Here is a 21,112-nt window from a genome sequence, read left to right as displayed (position 1 = left end):
TTTTCTTTTCTGCGAGCCACGCTATGCAAGCACGCACATGGGATAATTACCTTGGTGGCTGTAGTTTAAAGCCCAAAGTTAACCGTTTAAGAGTACACTGTGCTTAAATGCTCACTTTGAGAAGAATGAATTTTAGTCTTCGTCAAAGGCCAATACTATCACCACACTTACAAATAATGACAATAATCTCTTACTACCAAATACTCAATGTTCATATTTTCCTGCTTATCATAATTTTTTAGTAGTTTGTTTGAAATGCAATTCAAACAGGGTCCACACATGATGACTATTTAATACATATCTTTACACTATGGATTCTCCTTCCATTTCTCTTTTATTTCTTGCATACTTTTCATTGTCTTGATTTTAATGATTGTACTTGCCTGGTGTGGTTAAGATATCTATCCTTTGTGTTTCCTGCAAAGGATAGATGGGTAGTTAGTGTTAGAATTTTGATCAGATTTATGTTTGATCCTTTTGGGTGGGTGATGTGTACTCTCACTGGGAGGTACGTCATGGTTTGTTGTTCTGTTTTATGACATTATCAGTTGTTGATGATATTGCAATCAGAGTTGCAAAATGGTGTATTCCGAGTTGATCATCCTCTGTACTTATTAGCTGGAATATCTCTCCAGTTTCTTAGTTAATGTCTCTACAATATTTGGTTGTTTGAAGCTTGTTCTCTAGTAGATCCCTCAAGAAAGGAACAATATTCCCCGAGTTCTTACATATTTGTAACAGTGTGTGGTTATCAGTGCACTCAGTGGGGATAAGGTTCCTTTGGTTACACAGATCACAAAGTTTCACAGTTTTTAGTTGGAAGTTGGTGCCTACTTTGAAAGTCTGTGAATTAACTGTGTTTACCCGATGCAAAGATTTTACATACAGCAAGGAAATGCAAGAGCAGAAAAGCCCAGACAACCTTTTCACTGAAAGGTCAGGTTGGATGGATGTAGAATATTGTATTATATTCCATGAAAGATCCAAATCTGCAATTTATTTATGTGAGCATTTGAAATCTGTCACTCCATTGTTTATTGGCATAAAGTGCTGTCATGGAAAAGTCTGATAGAAATCTAATATTCTTTCTGTTATAAGCTACTTAATCATTTTGCCTGGGTGCCCAAAGCATATTTTGTTTCTTTTTAAAGACCTATAGTTTTATTAAGAAACAACATCTTGATATTGATTGTTCTGTATCATTTACTTGAGTAATGTGGTATGCCTCTTCACTATATAGCTTCAAGTTTCAATATGTAGTTTTAAGTTTTCTTGAATGATAGCGTTCAGTATTTTCTTTCTAATCCATTGCTTTGGTTTTCTTCTTCAAGGACTCATTTATTATAGATGTTGTATCTTCCTTATCTTCTTGACTATCAGTTTCTCTTGAATCCTTTCATCTCAAACTTATTTATTTATTTGTTTTTTGAGACAGGCTCTCACTCTGTCACTCTGCTGGGCTAAAGTGCAGTGGTGTCATCATAGTTCACTGCAGCGTCACACTGCTGGGCTCAAGTGATCTTCCTGCTTCCCCAGTAGCTAGGGCTACAGGCATGCGCCACCACATCCTGCCAATTTTCCTTTTTTTTGTAGAGATGGAGTCACACTATGTTGCCCAGGCAGATCTTGGACTCCTAGCCTCAAGTGATCCTCCTACCTCAGCCATCAAAAATGCTGAGATTATAGGCATAAACTCTCAAATTTCTTTTTGATTGAGACATTTTTCCTTTTTTCTGTCTTCTATTTATCTTCTAACTATGGTGTTTGAATATGGTCACATCGCTTTTAGTTGAGTTTTTATTTCTGACCTTTTTTTTTTAATTAGAATTCTGTATTGAGTTGTTTTATCATCCTTCTTTTCAAATATTACTTTTTACTACTCACTTTTCTCATTTTTTTTTCAAATTTTGATTTATATTGTTTTTTCATAGCTTTTACTATTTTAACAATTTCAGCTCATTTTGAAATATTTGCTTATGGTTTCCATCTGTTTTGTGCATAGGTTTTTCTGTATGTTTTCGTTGTCTGTAGCAATATCATTAGTTTTCTTATTCTCTTTTCCTTATAATAATTTTATCCTTTTCTTGCTGCTGAGTTTTAAAATTAACTTAGTTTACATGTACTTTTAGGCGGGATGAGTGGGCCTGCACAGCTGGGCTGCTGTCACAGTTTGTGAGCACATTCTGCTGCTGTTCTCACGAAGTGAAAGAGACAGCGTCACTTGTTACTTTCTGGTATCAGCTGCTTTTCCTTCCTCTTATCTTTTATTTGGACCTACTTTTTCATTTCTTGTGGTTGCCCCTGCCCTGCTTTATTTTGGAATCTATTCCCAGCAGGTGTGGAACTTTGTTTTTGAAGGGGCTTCAGTTTGTTAGTTAATAAGGTTAAAGGGCCTAGACTATGCTGATAGTATTAGACTTTGCTGCATTTTTAGCCTCCTGGGACCCACCTTGCCTTGGATCATTGAGAACACCCTCCCAGTCTCCCCTGCACGATCCACCGCACTTCCCAGTGAGTGCCTGTCGGGCGTTTGGGGTTTTCCTGCCTTTAAGGTCCTCCCTCTACTTTTTTCTGCGTGGTTATTGGTATCATGTGGAACTTATAAGATGTCACTAATTTGTCACCAGGTAATTACAGGGGTATTTCAACTCCCATAATTGCAGGTATTGCTCATGATTCTTCAGCTTTGCAGACCTCGTTGCTCTGCCTATTTTAATGGGATAATTTTGGTAGATTAAAAAACTATGTTGCCACTGCCATGATATTTGCAGAACACTAACATTTTAAAACATAGAATGGATTTAATCATTCCCTTGGGCCTGTGACTGCTCTGTGCCAACTCTAAGGCGAAGTTTGCCATGGTGCAGGGCACAGGGACTCTCATGAGCAGCTTTCTGTGTTCTCTGACCACTCCATGGCTGCAATTTGTGATTAGGTCAGTGCAAACTGCTGGTGTTCCCTTTCTCACACCTCATGCCTATTTGCAAGCTCATGGTTTCCTTGGAATAGCCTCTAAATAGCCATTCCCGCTTCTTTGACAGGCAAACTCACTTTTGAATGAACAGTCTCCATTTGGTCATCACCAGTCATCCCTTAGTACTCCACACACAGGTACCCCTCTACCTGTCTGTACTTGTTTCCTAGGGCTGATGTAACAAAGGACCTAAACAACAGAAACTTATCACCTCCCGGGTCTGAAGGCAGGAAGTCTGAGATCGAGTGTCAGCAGAGTTGGTTCCTTCTGAAGCCTGTGAGGAAGGATCTGTTCTGTGCCTTCCTCCTCTAGCTGCTGGTGGTTTGCTTGTGATCTTTGGCGTTCCTTGGCTGGTATGTGTATCAGCCCAATCTCTGCCTTCATCTTCACACGGTTTTGTCCCTGTGTACCTGTTTCTGCATCTAAACTTCTCCTCTATATAACCACTGAGTTGTACTGGATTAGCAGACACCCCAGTCATCTCATCTTAACTTGCTCATCTGCAAAGTTCCTTCTAGTTCCAAAATAAGATCAGATTCGCAGGTACGAAGGATTAGGACTTCAGTATCTTTTAGCTGACATACAATTCGACCCCCAAATGCTTTTCACTCAATGTTTTATCTCATTTGCCTCATGACTTTTCCTCCCCTGTTTAAGGACCCCCAGGTCTGCATCTTACGGTCCACCCCTCAGTTGAGATCCAAACCTGTATGTCTATCTGCTCCCCAGATTTCCTACAAGCACATAAAAACAAACATATTCAAACCACCTTGTTAGGTTTCCTTCTAAATTTGTCCTATTATCAGTATGTACTGATAATACATACTGCTCTTCATCAAGTCTTCCACGATAAGCCCAGGGGGCATCTTGGGACATTACCATTCTCCCTCACCACTTATCTTTGGTAACACCCTATATTCTAGAACTTTTATCTGTTTAATATATTTCTTTTCCCCGTCTGATTCTCTCAGTTTCTGCCTTGATTCTGTAAACTACTAATAATATGACCTTGGTCTTAACATATCTCTGTCTTAATACTTCCATTTTAAAAGTGGGTAAATAATAGTACTAATCACATAGGTGGATTTGAGGATTTAATGTAATAAAAGTGAAGGACTCAGCACAAAGCTTGGTAGATAGTAGGCATCCAATAAATGCTAGTCCTTACTATTTATTAACTGACTTTGAATGTTTTAATAGATTCTTTCCATTGCTTCTAGAGTGACCTGTCTGTAACATAAATGAAATCCAATCTCTACCATCTTAAAAACCTCAATGACTCCCCATTGCCTAGAAGATCAACAGTAAAAGATCAACAATGCAAGTAAAGGCATTTAAGGCTTTTAGTTTAACCTTTCTAATTTGACCTTTGGCCTCTACCCCCTGACCTGTATCCTATGTTCCCACCATGCTGAAGCCCTCCCTGCTCCTTGGCAGTAAGTCCACACTTCAACTCCTCTGTTCCCACGGCTCTCTTGCCTGGTGACACTTCTCTGCACTCCTCACCACCCTGTAATGTTGTGTGACTCCAGTGTCATCTTCCCCCATCCTTTCTTCCCACCCAGCTAGAACTGGCTATTCCATTGATTATGCTCAATCTTTCTTTATTCAGACTTTGACCAGGGAAAAACAACATTTTTTGAAAATTTATTCATCTGTGAGTTCACCTCATATCCCAGAATATAAACTCCCAGGAAGAAAAGAATGTGATTTGCCTTTGTAGCCCTACAAAGACACATTTAGTTCAGTTTCTCATGAGTAATAGGCACTAGATTAATACACATCCTCTTATGCAGTGAGTGTATACTGAACACATTCAATAGTTGCAATTTTGAATTATTTTCCCCAAGGGAAATGGGAAGTCACTGGAGAGTTTTAAACAGAACAGAAGGGAATCTGACTGGCATTTTAGCAAGATTGCTTATTGTGTGGAAAATAGAAAACAGCAGGGCCAGGGGAGTAGGGGCAGAAAGGAGACACTAACTTTGATTAGGAGTTCAGTGGTATTGGCAGTCGGAAGGGTCAGAGTTGGATATATTGTAAAGAGAGCACAGGGAGCATTTGCATGTTGAGTGAACTAATTAATGAATAGATGTTCAACTTCCTTGGAATCATCGTAGAATTTAAATCCAGGACCTCCATGGCATTAACAATGTCAGTAGAACTCCCACAAATGTCTTCCTGAACTACTCTGTTTCTAGCTTTCACCTGGGGAGGAGATTACGCATACTCCCTGCTCTTTGCTGTCACAGGCTAAAAAGCTACAAATCAGCTCCCAGCTCTGTGGCCACAGGGACTTGAACTCTTCTAATAGAATGAGACATTTGTATTTATAGCAACTTGAGCTCATAGTTAACCTGATGCTAGTGACAGGTTTCTGCCCACAGAAGAACACAACACATATTAGGCTTCATGGAATTTCACACAATAATACATAAAATCAAGCCTTCCAAAAATAGAGTTCAAACAGCTATAAACCAAGGCTGGCAAGAAAAGCTATTTCTAGTTCCTGGATGGGGAGGTTTTTTGTCTTAATTATGGTAAAATACACATAGCAAAATTTATCAACTTAATCGCTGTAAGTGTGCAGTTCGGGGGTAAGTGCATTCCCACCATGTGCGAGACCATTACTACATCCATCTCCAGACGTCCCTCCACCTGGCACAATAGAAACTCTGCACTCATTCCACAAGTTTTCCATTTCCCTCTTTCCCTAGCCTCTGGCAACCACTATTCCACTCTCTGTCTCTGAATTTGACTATTCTGGGTACCTCATATAAGTGGAATTGTACAGTATTTGTCTCTTTGTGACTGGCTGATTACATTTAGCATAATGTCCTCACAGTTCATCCAAGCTGTAGCTTGTGTCAGAATTTCCTTGAAGTTTTAAAATGCCAGAATATTTGCTTATGAGAAAAGACTCCTATACAAGATAGCAACTCTTTGATGGGTCCAGCTTACAAAGATGAAACAGGAAAATATTCAAGAGTAAATCTCCAACCACCAGCCTGAAAGTCCTGCCACTAGGAAGCAGGGGTGAGTGGCACGTGTGGAGTATCAGGCTGGTGTCCCACCCAGGGTCTTGCCTTTTGAAAAGAACCATGGGCAATTCACTCAGTTGTCTATCAGTTTACAGGGCTCTCTAAGCTCCAGGGCTCTGGGAAATTACTTATATTTTCTAAGCCTTAGGTGTCCATTCTGTTAAAAAGGAAAGATGATGAAGTAATTAAAAATAAGATGAGATGATGTACATAAATTACCCAGTAAGCAGTCAGTAAATTTAGGTGTCGTTAAAAATACATTGGTTTCTCTTTTTCAGGAATAAATGGAAAGTGGCAATGATACTCTAATTTTTGGATTTTCATTTCAGTTGCCTGGGATCCAAATCATCATGAGACTCAAGGATTTGAAAGAGAATGCTTTATCACTTATCTCAGAGAATGCAAACTCTGTGGACAACCATTCTTTTTCTCTCTTATTTATCTATCTAATCTATCTATATATCTCTCTCATCTCTCTCTCTCTGTACCTACCTCTCTCTCTTTTTCTATTTCTGTCTGTCTATCTATGTATCATTTATCTGTCCATCCAGTCTATCCAGATTCTTCCTATTGCATCATAACCACATCTACTTCTGAAGCTGGGAGACAGGAGGAGGCTGATGGCCACTTCCTGGAAGCTGACCCTTTGTACACTTGAAGACAAAGGCCAGGCAGTCTTGTCTCCTTGGCAACTGTGCTAATTTTATCTCACTGAAAAAGTATTTTTCCCTTCTGATCCTTGTAGCCACTGCCCTCTGAGCCGGGGTTTCCTGGGGTGAGGGCAGGGGTGCCCGTACCGCTCTCATGGCTGCTGTGAGGATCAGATGAGAGGATGTGCCTTGCACACGTGCCTCACTCATGACAGGAATGTTGCTGTGTGCCTGGGTTACTGATGTTCTAGGTTCATCTATAAAGCTCACCTTTTTAACCCTAATGAAGGTTGATTTTGTGTCTCAGTTCTCTTCATTTACTTTAGACATTTTATTCTGGGTAGTGTTTAGTCACATTGGGTTAGATGGTCTGTGGGTCAGGGTCTGCCCTTCAACTGATCTTCCAGAGGGGAAGACAAAGATGGTCACCCCCTACTGAGAAACGAGATGATCTCTAGACCTCCTGAGTACCAGAGAATCCTGGTTCGGGTTTGAGTAGGGTAAAGGTGAAGTGCTCACTGAAATTTTACTTCTTAGAATTCTGCGTTTCTGTGTTGATTAACGAAAACATCTCTGCAGAGGGCATTGGTGGCCAGGGAAGTTCATAGTAATGAAAAGCTCCAGTTCTTTTTAGATATTTATACAGATGGCAGGGAGGAGTCACAGAAAGCCATATTTACAGTTAAAAATTTAACATAACTTCCAAAGATTATCATTTAAGGAAGAAAAAAAGTTTCAGAGCTCTGCCATCAAGGATGAAATACGCCCTGAGCGTTAGAGAGCAAAGGATTAAACACACAGCCCTCATTAGCACTAATGGGAGATGTTCCCGATAAAAGCCCTCTCTGAAATGTCAATGTGTTCTGCCTCCTCCTCAGAGATAAACACACTCACAAGTCATTTACTTTACATTTACATACTTACTTTATGACTGATACATTTTCTCATACGGTCATTCTCATTATTTATTGCTTGAGAAGCACACAAAGGGAAGGTACAGTTTTCCCTACATCACAAAAGGTTACCAGGAATTCTACACTGACTTTATCAACATGATCTCAATTCAACAACATCTTGGTTCTGTAATTTCTTCAGCATTTTTGAAGATGTGCATGCAAGCACACTTCCGTCACTCCCCACCATCCCAGGCATCCCCGCCACGGAACCCAGCCCTTCCCAGCACGAGCACAAAATCAAGTCCAGTAAGATTCTGAAGCTGTAAATTGCATTTTAATTCTCAGATCTTTTTCATCAATATTTTCCAAGTGCAAAAAGCAGCCAAGATTCAAGTCAAAGCCTCCTGTGCCACTAACTTCAGACTGAAATGTAATATGACAAAAGTGACAAGCTCCCAGGGGCGGGCGGGGGAAGACGAGGGGTTGCAGAATCCCAAACGTTTGGTATGTCAAGTATTACATAGGGGATTACATAGCCAGTACGTATTTAATCTAAGATTTAATGTGATCGAGATTATCTTTACCTTACTTGTGGGGAAACGCGATGTGTATAACTCATGTTTCAGATAGTCCATAGATATGACAGATACTTTAGTCCTTAAATAATATTTGACCAGGTGTTATATTAATTGCTGATGTATCTATGGCTGATTAAGAAATCATTAATAGCTATGAGGATACAATGCATATGTATTCTAATATGAAATTAGAATCTAATATGGAATCTTTTGCACACTAAACAATTTAGCTGTTAGCAGCTGTTATTTTTACTGTCTGAAAAAGACAGAGTAAAATCTGTGCACAAGAGCTTTAAATAAACAACATTAATAAACAGTGATTCCAACAAGTGGTATTTCTTCTGCTGCCTGGCTACAAAACTTTTACACTACACATACACATACACACATGTGTGTGCATGTGTGTATATATATATATGAAACCTCAGCAGTAGGTACTAAGTAACAAAATTGTATGATTTGTCATCTTCAGAAGTTCTTTATTGGGTTTAAGCCACAAAGACAACTGCGACACCACCTGTTTCAGTACCAGAATATCGGGCTTCTGCCATCTCCCATGCTGAATAAAAACAATGACTTAAAATTGTGGCCTATATGTCTATGGTAGAAAATTTTCTTATTGTTTTAAGATTAGATTCTACTTCCCATTAATCATCCAAAGGAAGGAAAAAATAGGTATATTGAAGGGGGAAGAAAGAATCAGATGACCTTCTGCTTGACACAAGCATTAGGGGACAGTCAAGGCTGCCACCCTCCCCAAGAGGACTAGAGTGGGCTGTCACCCTGAGCCCCATGCTGCTCCCTCGCATCGCCCCACCTCGCACCGCCCCACCTCGCACCGCCCCACCTCACACCGCCCCACCTCACACCGCCCCACCTCACACCGCTCCACTTCTGGATGCTGTCGTCACAGCACCCTGGATGCGCTGCAAAACCTGTTCCAAAACAATGTGTGTGTCTGCAGTGTCCCTCTCATGCCTATGTTATGGGTATTCACAACAGGGAGAGAGACAGGAGAATGTACTCAGGTTCTTTCAAGGAATGCTCGAGCCTGGCCACCCTTTCTTTCTTTAACACACTGTGATTGTTTTTTCTCCCAAGAATGACACTGCCTCTGGGACGAACAAGGCTGTGGGTTTCTCAGCACCCCCTTGACCCATGAACTGTATTTTGATTGCCTCCGTCTCCTGCCCAGACAGAAAATGATTAGAATTAATTTGGGTCCTCAGAGAAGGACAGTACTCTGGCAGCTGCATGTCATGGCATACGACCCTGTAAGCTTATACAGAGTAAAATCATGCTTAGTGGGTGTCTTATATTTTATAAAGGTCTCTTTACAATGATTTCATTTTTATTCTTCTGTGAAAATAAGATTTATCCATGGGATATGGTTATTTTTGTCTTAATTTTTATACATATCTTTCATAAAGATATTTACTACCTAAGTAGTTCTTCTTCTGGCATTTCCTCAAACCTAGAGGAGAAATAATAGAGTTTTTCCTCTACTACGTCATTTCCCTTGTAAAGGGCTGTGGGCCAGGGCCTCTGGGGCAAGGCGGTGCATTTGGCTGAGGCAGAGGCGGAAGTGACTGAACGTGGAAGGAAAGTGTTTCCGTGCTCCTAACACCTCAGAGCAGCCGGTGCCCGGCCCTCAGAAGAAACAGAGGAAGCATTTCTCCTTAAATCATTCTTTTCTACATGTAGAGCTCCTATATATATATATACATATTTTTATAGTAAAACATATATTAAAACGGAGAAAGAGGCTTGGAGCAAATACAGAAGTGACTACTATTTGACATGATACTGACATGGTCACTGTGATCCAAGCCTTCAAATGATGAAAATGGCAGAAACTATTAACCACGTTATATATATATAAAAAAAAAACAGGGCTAACAGAATATTTGTTTCTATTAATCAGGGAACAATGACTGTGATAGAATCAGAACCTTCATCCTAAGCCCTGTTCCATTGACTTTCTTACAAACAAGGAAAGTGCCAAGTGTTTGTGTGTGTGTGTGTGTGTGTGTGTGTGTGTGTGTGTGTGTGTGTGTGTGTGTGTGTTTGTATAGCGTTTCATTCTTTTTAAAAGCAGCTTTTTAATGCTTGACTTTAGGGACTTACATATATGGTTGTAAAAGATCCCTGGAAACCCCATAGGGGTGTTGACCCATCACACCCATCGGGTGGCCAAGGGGAGGGGGCAGCGGGAGTGGGCACACAGCTCTGGGTGTTCTATATTCCTGGTGGGCCCGAGGTTCTGTCTGAAGCTTCCACAAGCGGTGTGCATTACAGAGATTGATTTCACCAGCAAAGTGCAAACTTCCAAGAGCTTTCAATGCTCTGAGCATCTATGGGCATACCACTCTGAAAGCACCCCATCTCGTCTGAATACTTTGAGGTGAGCGGCTGGGTCCAAATGCAACCCTTTTGTGTTCTTTCTAAGACGGTTTATTACTGTTCATATTATTGTCTCATAATTTTATTCATTCATCTATTCTAGGGGAAGGATAAATTCAAGCTGTCTCTCCAGAATCTTGGCAGAATTAGAAAACATAAAGCACAGTGCTGTGGAAAGATGTGGAACAAAAGAACCCAGGTCTGGCTGGATTGGGTCTGAGCTACCTCAGTGCGTGTGGAGGAGGGAGGGCTTTCCCGCGAGCAGTAGGGCCCCTCCCTGGCCCTGCACAAGCCTTGAAGACTTCACTCTCCACAGGGCGTGGCTGTGCGCTGTGCAGCAAGATTCTAAGAGGAGAACGTAAATGTTCGGCTGCTCCAAGCTTACATTGGCCGGCTTAGTCTACAGTTTATCGGTTTCACCTTTGGGCCAGCCAAACCCAAGCACTATTCCTTGGGGCTCAGCGCACGCTTTCCCTACCTGCTGTCCCTACCACAGCGATTCTTATCCCCTGGGATTCTATCACACAGCATGAAAAGTCTTCATACCCAATTATTCCTAATTCATGAATGAAAAAAAAGGTTGTGTGGTGCATGCTCACAATGAGCTCATGCTCATTGGCAGTAACTGTTGGGAAGGATTCTGAGCCGGACCTTGAGCTCCTCGTCAGTCAGTGGCATCTGCCACTTCGCCAATGAAACAGGTATTCGCTTTAGTTACTTCACTTGCTATTTAGTCTTAACTCTCTCCCTAGATTATAAACTCCACAAAGTGGTGATCCTGTGGTACTTAATTTCTCTCTCCTTTGGGCCTATCCAATTCATCATTCTAAACATAGATTCATTAATCTAAACTTAAAGCTGAATTACGAGGTTCAAATTTACACACGCACACACACACACACGTGTCAAGAGCGCATCCCACCACCACACGGCACGTGGCCTCAGCTGAAAGCGCATCTCTGTCAGCTGTCAGCTTGCAGCTAATTACGTATGCATTTGAATACAGGTTTGGAAACTATCGATTTTGTTCTTGTCTTTGAGCATTCTGATATACGGACCATGATATTGTGCCATATAGTATTTTATTATTAACTGCCGCCTTCTAACCAGTTTTCTTTGAAATCACAAAATAAATTATGAGAGAATGAGAATGTACACGTATTCTTTCATGACATAATTTGAACCATTTTGGTCATTTATGAACTGAAACTGTACAGTGTGCTTTGGACTCCATTTGGTCATATCAGTGGTCAATAAGACTTGATTTTGTTTTTTAGATCATAGAGGAAAATCAGTTGATTTCATACTTTATGTAGAGGCTGTCTTTAGCTGAGGAAAAGTCATAACAATAAAAATATAACACATTTCTATATCATTTTTCTGAACTTCTATTGTGGTTTGTGGAAACATGATTCATGATGATGTATTAAATATTAAAACCAAAGTAAGATTAATTGAAATGTATAGGGCAGCTTTTCTTAATTTACTGTCTGGCACACAATTTTTAGCATGCTGCGTAGACAACAAAAGACTGCCTACACCCTCTGCCTCACCAAAGCCTGGTATTAAAATTAAACTTGCTGTCACTAAAGAGAAAGAAGTCAGGATGCTACCCAAACTCAAGCTCACGACTTGCTGTAGCACAGGGCTGCGAAGCTGTCCCGGGAAGCTGCTGGCCAGAGGGGCAACTGCACACGGAGCAGTTTCTAGGTTCGTCCCTGCCATTTGGCTTTCAGGAATGCGCACACAGGGTCAGGCGAAGGACGCTAACAAGGACTTTCTGCCTAAAATATGTGAGTGCTGGGTAAAATGCTATGTGTATATATATATATATATATATATATATATATATATATATATATATTTATATATATTATATATATTTATTTATTTTATTTTTTGTTTTAATTTTTTTGCCTTCTCACAAGCTCTATGAAGGTGGTGCTAGTTACTCCCTTGGACCCACGAGGAATCCACACCATAGGAGAGTTAGGTCACGTACAGAGGTCACAGAGCCGGTGGGCGGTGGAGCTGACCACAGGTGCCATTTGTGTTGGCTTCCAAAGTTCACAGCACCTAGACACAGCCACGGCCACGGCCACAGCATCCTGAGGCATCAAACACCTCAGGTTTCCAGTCCAGAAAAACATGTCAGTTACCCATGCCTAAATTGGCACTTGGTCTTCTTATATTAAACTTTCATTTGGGTCGGAACCATCTAATTCCCTTGCTATGGAACTGAACCTGATACACTGTGTGGGTCAGAGTAGCCTTTCGAGTGCTGGTTTCTAGAAGGCAGGCTGGGGTCCCGCTGTGGTTCTGAACACCACGCTGTGCGAGGTCAACAGCTGCGTGAAACAGTTCACCTCATCTATTGCTCACCTTGTCTGGAGCAGTATTTTTTAAACATTTTTTTATTATTGTTTTTGTTTGAGACAGAGTGTCAGTCTGTTGCCTGGGCTAGAGTGCCATGGCATCAGCCTAGCTCACAGCAGCCTCAAACTCCTGGGCTCAGGCAATCCTCCTGCCTCAGCCTTCTGGGTAGGTGGGACTACAGGCATGCACCACCATGGCCAGCTAATTTTTTCTATTTTTGGTAGAAAGTCTTACTCTTGCTCAGGCTGGTCTCGAACTCCTGAGCTCAAAGGATCTGCCCACATCGGCCTCCCAGAGTGCTAGGATTACAGGTGAGAGTCGCCGTGCCAGGCCTGGAGAAGTCTTAATCATCCAAGCAATCTTAACTTTGTCTGGAACCCCATCCATCAATCATGATTTTTCTTGAGCATTTTTTTGTCCACATAAATCCAAAAATACCAAACATAGAACCCTAGGGCTTGACCTGGTTGAGGAACCCCAGATATCTAGTGCTGATGACTGAGTCTGGTTGGACCCCTTCACTGTGTTGTGCGCCCCCTGCTGGCCCAGCTGCCTTCCAGCCATTGCCAGCGGCACTGGCTTTGCACAGGTGTAACTGACAGCATCTTGCTGAGCTGCACTCTTTTCTCCTGCTTTTTGCATCACGACTTCTCAGAAACAATGTAGAAATGCAAGAGTGTCAATACACAATGGGGCATTCCTTGACTGATGAGGATGAGAGGAGTCATTGGACAGATGTTCCCCCTTTGCCCTCTCTTGGTGTGTCCAGCCCCAGTTGCCCACTGTGGTGACCAGCTGGCCAATGCACCCTGGGCTGGCCATCCCTCCTTGCTTGGCTCCCACCCCTGTTCCCTGGGACCACTGCTCAAAACAGACCACATGCACGCTAGTTCTCGTCCCAGGCTGGGCTTCGGGAGGACCCCGGCTAAGATGTTTACCGCAAGTAAATCTAGAACTTTATTTATCTCACCAAGATTGTGTGGGAAGGGGAAGTAGGAAAACAACAGTTGTCCAAATTAAAGATGCAAGTGTAAAAAACATTGGGGGGAACAATTAGCATTTTTAATAACAGATCCTTTTTTATTTTTAAGAGCAAATCTCTCTCATATCCCCATGACTTTCCCTTTTTGCAATGCTTGAAAAATTTTTACATTTTTTACTTATTGCTCGATTAACTTTGTCATACAGGGCATGCCAAATCAGCCTATTTCTGTAATCAGCTTTTGTTGCCAGTCAGCTTAGGCAAGAGACAATGCAGGAGACATGCTCTTCATAGCAAAAGGAAGACACTTCATATTGAATATGGCAGCAAGGCGATCAAACATCACATGTTTGACTTTCTTCTAACACAGTGAGGAAAACATCCTGCCTTTCCTGTCAAGAATTAGAAAACTACTTGTCCTCTTCTCAAAAGGACCACAGGATTCAGAGCCAGGAAAAGCTAATGAAGGGTCTTCCTTTAGAAAACCTTCATCCAGGGTATTTCAGTGATGTTTTCAGACGATGTAAACTTTCTGCAGCCACCCCTTTCATATCTAACAATATCTTAAAGTACCTGTGTATTCTACCATTGCCTGCCCACTGCATACAAATTCTCTCTCTCATCCTCTCCCTTCTTCCTTCTCTCCCTTTCACTGGCCTCTGTCTTTCCTTCACTTCAGTTTTTAATATGATATGCCCTCCTAACTGTTTTCTATCTTGGTAGGCAATGGGCAACAAGGAGTAAGAAAATGCAGACTGGTGCATTTCTGAGTAGCCTTCATTATACATTTAAGGACCATGGTCGCTAGTTGAGAAACAGAACCTTGAATCATAAAATATCATAAAGAAATATTCAGTTACATGTAGGGCCTCTGAAGATGGAAGAGGAGGATGGGAAAAGGTAAAAACTGTTGAGAAAAATGATTTGATTAATGGGGCACTTTAATTCGGGAGTCCAACTTGGGTTCCAGAAATCCTCAGGTTGACATTTTTAGGGACTACAGTTTCTTTTCTGATAAAAGGCAAATTTTGTTGGCAGGAGGCACTAAGGCCCTCCTCAGTGATGAGACCAAGTTGGCTCGCCATCTGCTGTTCCCCACTGAACTCCCGAACGTATTGATGATGGCAGTCGCAGCCACTGTGGGGTCAGGGCTCATTATGATGTAATGGCAGCACACACAAATGTTTCAGGCCTAAATATAAACAATACTGCTTAAAGTAAGCATTCAGAAAGTGTCAAGATTTGCACCAAAAATAATTCCTTGCAAGTTTAGGATTGTTAGCTGTCTGGAGTTCAGCTATGAAGTAGATACATGTTCACTAACATATTTGTTTGACAATAGCATAAACGTTCATTGTGAGTTTGATATATACATACCACTATGCTAGTTGTTGAGAGATCCAGAAATGACTAATAAACAGTTCATGACCTCATGGTGTGTATACTCTAGTAATAAAGAACTGTAGTGTACCACCCCAAATTATAAATTGAGTATTTAAGTATCCTAAGAATAAATTTCTCCTTCCCCCTCCAGTCTGCATTCCCCTCCACCCCACAGGCAACCACTAAAATGTGTTTAATATGCATTATTTTAGTTGGTATTTGTTCTTTTTTAATTTTAGCATATTACGGGGGCACAAATGTTTAGGTTACATATATTGCCCTTGCCCCACCTGAGTCAGAGCTTCAAGCATGTCCCTCCCCCAGACAGTGCGCACCACACTCATTAGGTGTGAATATAACCATCCATTCCTTCCCCCCTCATCTGCCCGACAGCTAATGAATGTTGTTAGTATATGTGCATTTAAGTGTTGATCTGTTAATGCCAATTTGATGGTGAGTACATGTGGTGCTTGTTTTTCCATTCTTGTGATACTTCACTTAGTAGAATGGGCTCCAGCTCTATCCAGGATAATACAAGAGGTGCTAGATTATCATTGTTTCTTGTGGCTGAGTAGAACTCCATGGTATACATATTTAACTAAGGAGGTAAAAGACCTCTACAGGGAGAACTACAAAACACTGAGGAAGGAAATAGCAGAGGATGTAAACAAGTAGAAAATCATACCATGTTCATAGGTCGGCAGAATCAACATTGTTAAAATGTCTATACTACCCAAAGTGATCTACAGTGATTCAATGCAATCCCTATTAAAATATCAACATCATTTTTCACAGATCTAGAAAAAATAATTCTATGCTTTGTATGGAACCAGAGAAGACCCTGTATAAAAAAAAAGCAATCTTAGGCCAAAAGAACAAATTGGAAGGCACCAATTTATCAGACTTCAAGCTATATTACAAGGTGATAGCAACTAAAACAGCACAGTACTGGCACAAGAACAGAGACATAAACCAATGGAACAGAACTGAGAACCCAGATATAAAACCATCCTAATATACCCATCTAATCTTTGACAAAGCAGACAAAAACATACACTACGGAAAAGAATCTTTATTCAATAAATGGTGCTGGGAAAACTGGATAGCCACATGTAGAAGACTGAAACATGATCTGCACCTTTCACCTCACAAAAATTAACTCATAGTATTTGTTCTTTAAAAAACTTTTTATTTAGAAATAGTTTTAGATCTACATAGAAATTGAAAAAATAGTATATAGACTTCCCATGCAACTCAACTTGTTCTGATGACAATATCTTACACAACCATAGCACAATAATCAAAACCAGGATATTGACATTGATGTTGGTACACTATTATTTAAGTTATAGATCTTGTCTTGCTTTCACCAGTTTTTATAAGCACTCTGTTTTTCTCATTTGAGTATATAGTACTATACAATTTTATCACATATGTAGATTCATATAGCTATCATCACAATCAGAATAATCCCAAATAAACTCCCTTGTGTTACCCATTTATAGTGATACATACCACCAACACTAACCTAACCACCACTGGTCTATTATCTGTCACTATACTTTGACATTTTGAGAATGTTATATAAATGGAATCATACAGTGTGTAACATTTAGAGATTAGATTTTTTTTTCCACTCAGCAGAATGCCTTTGAGATCCATCCAAAGTGTTGTATGTATCAATCATTCGTTTTTATTGCTGAGTAGCAGTTCCTTGTATGGATATACCACAGGGACATTTATCCATTCACACTTTGAAGGCTATTTATATTGTCTCCAGGTTTTGGCAATCATGAATGTTCAAGTGCAAGATTTTGTGTAAACATAAGTTTTCCTTTCATTCTTTCTTTCTTTTTCTTTTTTTTTTTATTGAGAGTCTCACTCTGTTGCCCAGGATAGAGTGTCGTGCCATCAGCCTAGCTCACAGTAACCTCAAACTCCTGAGCTCAAGCCATCCTTCTGCCTCAGCCTCCTGAGTAGCTGGGACTACAGGCTTGCACCACCATGTCTGACTAATTTTTTTCTATGTCTTTTTAGTAGGCCAATTAATTTCTTTCTATTTTTAGTAGAGATAGGGTTTCGCTCTTGCTCAGACTGGTTTTGAACTCCTGACCTTGAGCAATTCTCCCACTTCGGCCTCCCAGAGTGCTAGGATTACAGGCATGAGCCACCACGCCCGGCCAAGTTTTCCTTTCTTTAGAATAAATAACTATAAGTGGGATTGCTGGTTCACATGGTCATTTTATGTATAACACTCCAAGACACTGGCATTTGTTCTTGCATTTGCTCTGTTCACATGCATTTGTTTATTAAATGGAATTTTGTTAAAAATATTTTTCTTTATTGTTTCACCCAGTGTCATGTTTGTAATACCCAGGGGTATTTCCATGTGTATATCTAATTTACATAAAAGTTGTTTCTTTTAACTGTTGCATGGTACTACAAAGAAGCTCTCTCCTTCAAATTGTCCTATAACAAGTCATTTTATGAAGAAAATGAATCTTTAGAAATGTATACACCCCACAAATAACTTGTTTAGTGTATTTAGATTTCTATTTATTGGGTTTTTTTAATATACTGTGTATCTTTATTGCCTCCAGGTGTGCTTCATGATTTTGTAAATTGATGAAAACATTATCAGGTATGGAAAACAGCTGTCTGAGTTTAGCCCCAGGTCATGCCTATAGTAGAGTCCTTATGTTGTCTAAGAACTTTCCAGAGTTAATTGTAGCAGTGCTGAGCCCAGCATGCATGGAGTAGTTCTGAGACCCAGGCTTTTCCTGTAAATTGCTGTCAATCTCAATGCAGCTGATCCCCAACCCTAGGGATGAAGGACCCAGAAATGGCATGAAGTGAACCAGGAGAAGTATCTCTCTTAGCAAAGGATCCAGAAAAAATAGCTCAAAGTACATGATTTTCACATAGGACTAGATGTCACATACCCTCAGTCCTCCAGACATGTGACTAAGGGAAATTTCATTTTTTAGTGTGGTTTTCTCATATGGAGGGTAGTAATTGTTGCAAGGCCAACAAGTTATCTGTATATGTACACCTGCATCCACACGCATCTCAGGCCATCAGTTCACTGGTGGCTTTATTAAAAATACTTAAAAATTCTGGAGACAAAGGGATATGAGGCTACTATGTATGGTGATAGCATGGCATTGGGAGTGAAGGGTCAAGAAATATTGTTTTGAGTTTGCCCAAATCAGTCTTGAGTATGCATAAAAGTCACCTGAAAGGCTGGTGACTGAAATTCCAAGTGCTGAGGACTTCCTCCAGATTTCTGACACAATAGACCAGGGACAAGAATCAAGAATTTGCTAATGCTGCTGGTCTGGGGCCATACATTGAGAACCTCTGTTGTGCATGGAGCTATATCAGGACCCAGCCCTAAGATCCAATTATCCCTGATTAAAATGTGTACTTGTGCCAGTTCTCATGATTTAATTTATATCCTCCAGACTCACTAAGGACTTCCATAAATGTATTTGTGAAGTCATTTACCCCATATTTAGCTTCTGGCGGTAGACACTTCTATTTCCCTATGTAATCACTTCAGAGTGATTAACAAACACTTGAGCTTCACCATTCCAAGATACTAACTCCTCTCAGCCATCTCTTATTAAGTAATGCACTCTGTATTTATATCTTAGATTTGTTCTAGAAGAAGCTGTTTTCTTTTCTTTCCTTCTTTTTTCTTTATTAAAATTGCACAGTGAGTGACATAAGCAAATGGCAAACTAGGAAACTTCAGGTCCTTTTTCTCTCAGGAGAATATTAAATAAACAACTAGAGATTGGTTAAAATAACTTTATAGGAGCTCTGGAAATCAGTCAGAAATGTATAGTAACCAATCTCCTTATCAAGAGAAAGCCACACTCAACTTGCTACAAAATTTCATGACATTTTTACTCACCCTTGCTCCACTCCCTCCTCAGTGTGGTGCAGTAGAGTTTGGGGTAAGCAGTGCCTCAGTCCCCAGTTCCCTTCCACAAACTGAGAGAACAGAGCAGAGCAAACTTGCAATGTTCTAACCTGTCTGGAGGCTTCTTAAAGTAATGGTCTCTGTGTCACCTAACCCAGAGTTCAGACAGCCTAAAGTGGCACAGCTTGGATTTCAGGCTAGAGGAACCCATGGGAGGCTGTGAAAATATCTCAAGAAAATTGCAAGGGTAGTACAGAGCCACAGATGCCTGAGACCAGAGATTACTGATTGAGGAACACAGTAGGACAGCTGAAGTCCTAAGAAGCAAAGGTGAAACTCCTATGGAAATTAAGACATTTAAGAGCAGCTGGGTATGCGGGGAAAGCAGAGTAAAGCACACCCATAGGTCTTGGGAAGATGTATTCCTGGAAACATCCTGAGAAGAATTTGAGCCTTCATGTTGCACTAATTAGTGAAGATCTTCTCTTGTATAGAGACAGTCTGCAAAGGTGGAGAGGTGACTATTTTTTCAAATGTCCCATTTTCAACAACAACAAAAAAATCACAAAACATACAAAGAAACAGACAAACATGGCCCATTCAAAGGCACAAAATGAATCTCTAGGAACCATCCCTGAAGAAACACAAACATCAGACTTACTAGACAAAGACTTTAAAATAACTATCTTATACATCCTCAAGAGCTAAAAGAAAACATAAACAAAGAACTAAAAAAAATCTAGGAAAACAATATATTAACTAAATTGAAACATCAAGAAAGACAGAAATTATAAAAAAGGAGCCAAAGAGAAAATGTGAAGCTGTAAAATATGACAATTGAATTAAAGAATTCACTAAAGGGGTTAACAGCAGACTCAAACAGGTGGAAGAAATAATCAGCAAACTTGAAGTCTGATTATTTGAAATTGACAGGTCTGAGAAGCAAAAAGAAAAAAAAATAAAGAAAAATGAACAGAGCTGGAACCTGAGGGACTAATGAGACATCATCAAGTTGAGTAACATACATATTATTAAAGTCCCAGAAGAAGAATAGAGAGATAAAAGGATAGAGGGAATTAAGAAATAACAGCCAAAAATGTCCCCAATTTTAAAGTATATACAAATATAAGCAGCTCAATGAACTATAAGTATGATAAACCTAAGGAGACTCACACCAAGACATATTATCCTCAGTAAGATAATCAGATTTCTCAGCAGAAACCTTGTAGTTAGAAGGCAGTGGGACAATATATTTAGAGAATTGAAAGGGAAAAAACCCTATTAACTGAGAATACTATATCTGGCAATACTATCCTTCAAAAATAAGAAAGAAATTAAAACACTACCAAAAGCTGAAGGAGTTCCTTGTCACTAGCCTTGTTCTACAAGAAATGCTAAGGGAGTCCTTCAAATTGAAGTAAAAGGATGCAAGATAGAAACTTAAAGTCAGATGAAAATATAAATGTTTACAGTAAAGATAAATACATGGATAAACATAAACACCAGTATTATTATAATTTGGTTTGTAACTCCGCTTTTTATTCTTCTATTAGATTTAAATGAGAAAACCATAGAAATAAATATTAATATGTGTTAGTGAGCACACAGTATGTAAATATATAAATATATTATTTGTGACTCCAATAACAAAGTGTGGGATGATGCAATTGCAAAAGAGTAGTTTTTGTGTGTGATTAAAGTTAAGTTGGCATCAAATTTGTTATAACTTTAGGATGTTATGTGTAATCCCCATGGTAACCACAAAGACAATATCTATAGAATATACACACAAGGAAATGAGAAGGTAATCAAAACATGTCACTGCAAAAAATGAACTAAATACCAAGGAAGGCAGCAATGGAGGAAATGAGGGACACAACAACTGAAGGACATACAGAAAA

General features: G+C 40.0%; 1 protein-coding gene across 3 annotated transcripts in view; it reads right to left on the bottom strand.

Moving 5' to 3' along the window:
- XKR4 (XK related 4) overlaps positions 1–21,112 on the bottom strand; it is a 401,928-nt gene that overhangs the window by 159,182 nt on the left and 221,634 nt on the right. The window lies entirely within an intron of this gene.

Source organism: Microcebus murinus, chromosome 7, assembly GCF_040939455.1.
Source record: "Microcebus murinus isolate Inina chromosome 7, M.murinus_Inina_mat1.0, whole genome shotgun sequence".
Classification (NCBI taxonomy): Eukaryota; Metazoa; Chordata; class Mammalia; order Primates; family Cheirogaleidae; genus Microcebus; species Microcebus murinus.
This window is presented reverse-complemented; position numbering and strand designations above follow the sequence as displayed.